Here is a 7,449-nt window from a genome sequence, read left to right as displayed (position 1 = left end):
GATTCAACATTATCTTTAATAACTAATTAATATAAATATAATTAGCCTATTTAATCAATACATCATTCACATGTTATATAAAACAAAATGCATTACATTTTACTTGGAATATGTTAAATTTTGTCTCTTCAATTACTCTCTTTTTAAATACTTATCACACTACCTTTTTGACAACACAAATATATAAGTATAAAAAAATCTTTCTTTCTATACTATAGAATTCACCAAGTTGAAAACTTTTAGCTATTTTATTATTGCAACATTATAGGATAAGAAAAATCTAATGCTTCTAATAATTTTTAAATTTAGTTTTTTTTTTAATATTTTTATCGATAATGTTGATATTTCTTATAGTGATTAATATATAGTGACTTATCTATTTATTTACTTAATATATTAAAATTGGATTTTCTCACAACTAATGAAAGTGAGGTGTCAATTTTTTATGAATCCATTTTTTTCTAAAATGAATGTACTATTCTCTCTTCAAAATTATTTTATAAAAATATTTTTATTATAATTAACATTTAATGGATAATGCATAATTATACTAATTTAGGAAAATATCGTTGTTCTAATTATATAAAATCAATATTTAATACATTATTAAACTACTTATCAATTATCAAACATTATGATATGGTGCACTACAAGAAATTGTCTAATTATCGACGCTAAAAATTGACGGCCAGATTTTCCGTCGATAATTTTCGACGGCTTGTCGTCGATAAAATGAAAACAAATTATTAAAAATAAAATATTAAAATCGACAACCATGTAGTCTATTATTTTGGCAACCTTCTCTCACCTTAGTTTTATCGTCACATTATCGACGAAATGGTGGGAGAAATTTTTTTCTTTAAAATCAATGGACTGGTTGTCTATTTTAATAATTATAATGTCGACAGCTTTTACCATCGATAAATTTAGACGATTGAAATTTCTTTCTAAAACTGGATAAATGGTGTAGATTTATTATATAAAATAGACGACTAAAGTGTTGGTTTTTATTTTAATTAAAATCGACAAAACTCCCCCGCCGAACCTGCCGCCGCGCCATCCTCTTCATGTAAGTCCCCTCCTCTCTCTCATTGTGATTTGTGAATCTGCATGTAAGTTCTTCTTCTTCCACAGATTCGTGTTTGCAACATCTTTGTCGGTCACCATCGCTATGAGTCCATCGCCGCCGTTGCAGCTTCTTGTAAGTTCCTCTCTATCTTTCTCTGATTATTATATTTTTTTTTAGTTTTTGTATCTACTATTTTTATCATAGAATTCTGAATTTGCGTTTGTTAATAACAATCGCATCAATATTACTGAAACCTAGTAAGCATAGTCAATTCTTCTTGATTTGGACATTTGATTTACCTATTGGATTTCATCTTTTTTGCTGGTCACTGTAGTTTGGTAGGGTTCCTATTTGATTTGACATTTGTTTTGGTGAATTTATGCTTTGAATTTACTAGCTTGTTGTTTATTTTGCTGTTGTATTGTTAATGTGGAATCTTAAAACAAGAATCAGAATAGTTTCGGCAATGGAAAACTTCTTGAGAGAAAGAACTTCTGCAAGTATGTCAAGCTTCCTCATTTTTTCATAATTTTGTTGAAGTTGTTCACAATACTTTCAACTAACTTAAGATGATAAAAATTTGCTATTTTTTCTTCAAAATAGCATAATCAATATTACTGAATGCCACTCTTACCTTAGAATGCAATTTCAAGCGATTTGATGTGATTCCGGGTATTGGTGCATTTTTAAACAAAAAAGGGGCTTTCTTCTTGTGCCTATTTTGGCCACAGCCATGTTGAATTTGTTTTTTCAGGAAATCTGATAACAGAAAGCGGTAAACAGAATTAAAAAATAGTATTCATGTAATCTTATGTTTTATAGAAAAAAGCATGATCTTCTGGTATTTCCACTGAGAAATTGGTTTAGATTAGTTGTGTGTTGATGAAACCAACTTTATACATTTCTCTTAAATTTGTCTACAGGAAGAGGTGCATCAACTCTAGAGAGAAAAGAAGATATCTACACTTTCTGATATTACGCTAGCAGCTTCCATAAACATTTTGAGTGCATTTATTTTCTTTGTTGCCTTTGATATTCTGAGGCTTCAAACTTTTAATGATTGAGTTTACTTCCCAAAATGGTATCTGAAGGGGTTAAGAACAAATCCTGTATATGGAGGAACTTTAATGCGCAACCTTAATTACCGGGAAAAGCTACATGAATATATATGCTCTAGATATTGTGATTATATATCCAGTTAAATTGCATTGAGTCTTGTGTTTTACTAAAGCTTTTGTTCTCTATTTCAAGTTTTAGGCACACATAGTAATTGCTTATGCATTTACCTTCTTGACATGCTTTACATGAACTGAATGTTGTATTAGCTTTATTTTTTGATATGTTGGTATTGATTTTAACTTTTATTTCCTCCTATTGGCTCAGGTATATGAATTTATAGGACTAACAGAATTCTATTGTGCTGGTAGTCATGGTATGGACATCATTGGTCTTGTCAGGTAGGCTGTACCTGATAACCACCCTAATTGCACCATTAGGTCTATTGACAAGCAGGTAATAAGGTTTTATAGTCCATATGTATTAATCTCATTTTTCTTCTCAAGATTTCTTATAAACAGTTTTCATGATTATCTTTGACATGACAGGGTAAGGAAGTTAATTTATTCCAACCTGCTGCTGAGTTCTTGCCCCTGATTGATGAGGTAGGCATATTTCAAAAATACCATCATTATTTGCATTTTTTTTAATTTGTTAGGATGCTATATCATGATTGGATTTTGTTTTGACAGGTGTTTGAGTCTCTTGTTGAGAGTACAAAAGATATTAAAGGAGCAAAAGTTGAAAACAAGAAATTTTGTGCGTCTATTGGTGCACGAAATTGGAAATCACAATTCTTCACAACTTCGCACAACTAACCAGCAAGTGCACTGGGTCGTCCAAGTAATACCTTACATGAGTAAGGGTCGATCCCACGGAGATTGTTGGCTTGAAGCAAGTTATGGTTATCTTGTAACTCTTAGTAAGGATATCAATTATAATTATCAGTTGACTTGCAAATGAACAAAAGAGCATGAAATAAATACTTGTTATGCAGTAATGGAGAATATGTTGGAGTTTTGGAGATACTTTGTCTTCTGAATCTCTGCTTTCTTCTTGTCTTCGTCTTCACGCATGAAAGTTCCTTCCCATGGCAAGCTGTATGTTTGGTGGGTCACCTTTGTCAATGGCTACCATCCATCCTCTCAGTGAAAATGGTCCAGGTGCGCTGTCACCGCACGGCTAATCATCTGTCGGTTCTCGACCATGTAAGAATAGGATTTACTATCCTTTTGAGTTGTCACCACGCCCTACAATCGCGAGTTTGAAGCTCGTCACAGTCATTCAATCCCTGAATCCTATTCGGAATACCACAGACAAGGTTTAGACTTTCCGGATTCTCAAGAATGCTGCCAATGGATTCTAGCTTATACCACGAAGACTCTGATTAAGGGATCTAAGAGATACTCATTCAATCTAAGGTAGAACGGGGTGGTTGTCAGGCATGGGCTCAAAGGTTGAGAATGATGATGAGTGTCACGGATCATCACATTCGTCATATTGAAGTGCGAATGAATATCTTGGATAAAAACAACCATGTTTGAATAGAAAACAGAAATAATTGCATTAATCCATCGAGACACAACATAGCTCCTCACCCCCAACAATGGAGTTTAGATACTCATGCCGTCAAAAAGTATAAAGTTCAGATCTAAAAATGTCATGAGGTCCAAAATAAATCTCTAAAAGTTATTTAAATACTAAACTAGTAACCTAGGTTTACAGAAAATGAGTAAACTGAGATAGATAGTGTAGAAATCTACTTCTAGGGCCCACTTGGTGTGTGCTGAGGCTGAGCTTTGAGCTTTACACGTGCATAGGCTGTTTTTGGAGTTAAACGCCAGGTTGTAACCTGTTTCTGGCGTTTAACGCTAGAACAAAATATGAAACTGGCGTCAAATGCCAGTTTATGTCGTTTATCTTCGAGCAAAGTATGGACTATTATATATTGCAGGAAAGCTCTGGATGTCTACTTTCCAACGCAACTGAGAGTGCACCAATTGGACTTCTGTAGCTCCAAAAAATCCATTCCAAGTGAAGGGAGGTCAGAATCCAACAACATCAGCAGTCCTTTTTCAGCCTGAATAAGATTTTTGCTCAGATCCTTTAATTTCAGCCAGAAAATATCTGAAATCATAGAAAAATACACAAACTCATAGTAAAGTCCAAAAATATGAATTTTTCCTAAAAACTAATAAAAATATACTAAAAACCAACTAAAACATACTAAAAATTACATGAAATTACCCCCAAAAAGCGTATAAAATATCCGCTCATCACAACACCAAACTTAAACTGTTGCTTGTCTCCAAGAAACTAGATAAATAAAATAGGATAAAGAGAAATCAAGAAGCAATAATATCTCAGAGTTTTAAGTGAAGCTCAGATTCTAATTAGATGAGCGGGACTAGTAGCTTTTTGCTTCTGAACAATTTTGGCATCTCACTTTATCCTTTGAAATTCAGAATGATTGGCATCCATAGAAACTCAGAATTCAAATAATGTTATTGGTTCTCCTATTTCAGTATGTTGATTCTTGAACACAGTTACTTATGAGTCTTGGCTGTGACCCTAAGCATTTTGCTTTCCAGTATTACCACCAGATACGTAAATGCCACAGACATATAACTGGGTGAACCTTTTCATATTGTGACTCGGCTTTGCTAAAGTCCCCAGTTAGAGGTGTCCAGAGTTCTTAAGCACACTCTTTTGCTTTGGATCACGACTTTAACCACTCAGTCTCAAGCTCTTCACTTGGACCTTCATGACACAAGCACATGGTTAAGGACAACTTGATTTAGCCGCTTAGGCCAGGATTTTATTCCTTTAGGCCCTCCTTTCAATTGATGCTCAAAGCCTTGGATCATTTCTGCCCTTGCCTTTTGGTTTAAGGGGCTATTGGCTTTTTCTGCTTGCTTTTTTTCTTTTGTTTTTTTTGTTTTTTTTTCAAGCTTTGTTTTTCACTGCTGTTTCTTGCTTCAAGAATCAATTTCATGATTTTTCAGATTATCAATAACATTTCTCTTGTTCATCTTTCCTTCAAGAGCCAACAGATTTAACATTCATAAACTCCATTATCAAAATTATGCACTGTTCAGGCATTCATTCAGAAGACAAAAAGTGTTGCCACCACATATAAATAATTTGAATTTTTCTTATTAAAAACTCGAAAAAATATTGCCTCCTTATTCTAAAAATATGCTATTTTATTCATGTTTGATGATGATGAAAAAAATAAATTATAGCTTAATTGGAGATAAAATCAAAATAAAGATACTAATTACTACTACTCATATATAACTTCTAAGGTAAATCCCTAATAAGAACAATTATCACAGAGTTAAGGCTAATATTAGGACTCAACAACCTTTATTTTGGGAGGTGGATGCTCCTTTAGTCTGTGGGGTGCTTGGCCCTTCAAGAGATAGCTTCTGATGCTTCAGTTCCTTCAGTTCACGCCCTTGCTCTTCTTATTCCCCAAGCAGTTTGCAAAGCAGGCTATTTTGATTGTGCTGTTCTTTCTTTAGTTGGTCCATAGCTTCTTGCAACTTGGTAACAGATGCTTCATGATGCTCCCAGTATTCAATTTGAGGAATTTCTGGGAGGAACTCCTGTGCTTTCCTCTTGATGGGGTCGTCCTGCACTTGTTGTCCTTCCATTGACTTTTTGGTGATTGGTTTCTCAACTGAGATATACTCATTTACTCCCATCTTTACCCCAGCATCTTTACATAGCATAGAGATTAAGCTTGGATAAGCCAATTTGGCATCTTTGGAGTTCTTGTTTGCAATTGTGTAAAGTTCACAAGAAATTAGCTGATGAATGATGAGCGGATAATTTATACGCTTTTTGGCATTGTTTTTAGGTAGTTTTTAGTATGATCTAGTTACTTCCGTTCTACCTTAGGCCGGGCGCATATCTCTTGGATTCCTTAATCAGAATCTTCGTGGTATAAGCTAGAATTGATGGCGGCATTCATGGGAATCCGGAAAGTCTAACCTTGTTGTGGTATTCCGAGTAGGATTCCGGGATTGAATGACTGTGACGAGCTTCAAACTCCTGAAGGCTGGGCGTTAGTGACAGACGCAAAAGAATCAAGGGATTCTATTCCAACCTGATTGAGAACCGACAGATGATTAGCCATGCTGTGACAGAGCATTTGGACCTTTTTCACTGAGAGGATGGGATGTAGCCATTGACAACGGTGATGCCCTACATACAGCTTTCCATGGAAAGGAGTAAGAAGGATTGAAGGAAGGCAGTAGGAAAGTAGAGATCCAAAAGGGACAATTCATCTCCATGCACTTATCTGAAATTCCCACCATTAATTTACATAAGTATTTCTATCCTATTTTATTTATCTTTTAATTATCTAATCTCCCATAACCACATGGATAAGCCTGACTGAGATTTATAAGATGACCATAGCTTGCTTCATACCAACAATCTCCGTGGGATCGACCCTTACTCACGTAAGGTATTACTTAGACGACCCAGTGCACTTGCTGGTTAGTTGTGCGAAGTTGTGAACCATGGCAAGGAAGAGACATAAAGGAGCTCAAAAAGCATCATTGGCTCTTCAAGAAGAAAGTGCCACCATCACTAAGGTGGACTCATTCCTTGTTCTTAATTTTTTTTTCTATTTTTCTGTTTTTATGCTTTATGTTTGTTTATGTTTTGTGTCTCTACTTCATGATCATTAGTATTTAGTAACTATGTCTTAAGGCTATCAATAATTCCATAAATCCTTCACCTCTCTTAAATGAAAAATGTTTCTAATTCAAAAGAACAAGAAGTACATGAATTTCGAATTTATCCTTGAATTTAGTTTAATTATATTGATGTGGTGACAATACTTTCTGTTTTCTGAATGAATGCTTGAACAGTGCATAATTTTTGATCTTGTTGTTTATGAATATTAAAATTGTTGGCTCTTGAAAGAATGATGAACAAAGAGAAATGCTATTGATAATCTGAAAAATCATGAAATTGATTCTTGAAGTAAGAAAAAGCAGTGAAAAATAAAAGCTTGCGAAAAAAAAGAAAAAAAAGGCGAAAAAAATTTAGAAAGAAAAAGAAAAAACAAGCAGAAAAAGCCAATAGCCCTTAAAACCAAAAAGGCAAGGGTAAAAAGGATCCAAGGCTTTGAGCATCAATGGATAGGAGGGCTCAAGGAAATAAAATCCAGGCCTAAGCGGCTAAATCAAGCTGTCCCTAACCATGTGTGCTTGTGGCATGCAGGTCCAAGTGAAAAGCTTGAGACTGAGTGGTTAAAGTTGTGATCCAAAGCAAAAAGAGTGTGCTTAAGAGCTCTGGAAAAACTT

At 34.4% G+C, this 7,449-nt stretch overlaps 1 pseudogene; it reads left to right on the top strand.

Annotated features, from left to right (window-relative positions):
* The first annotated feature begins 1,171 nt into the window (after positions 1-1,171).
* Positions 1,172-7,449, top strand: part of LOC107474015 (probable trehalose-phosphate phosphatase F) — an 18,250-nt pseudogene continuing 11,972 nt past the window's right edge.

Source organism: Arachis duranensis, chromosome 2 (assembly GCF_000817695.3).
Source record: "Arachis duranensis cultivar V14167 chromosome 2, aradu.V14167.gnm2.J7QH, whole genome shotgun sequence".
NCBI lineage: Eukaryota > Viridiplantae > Streptophyta > Magnoliopsida > Fabales > Fabaceae > Arachis > Arachis duranensis.
The sequence above is the reverse complement of the archived record's forward strand: the minus strand, read 5'-3'. Positions and strand labels throughout refer to the sequence as shown.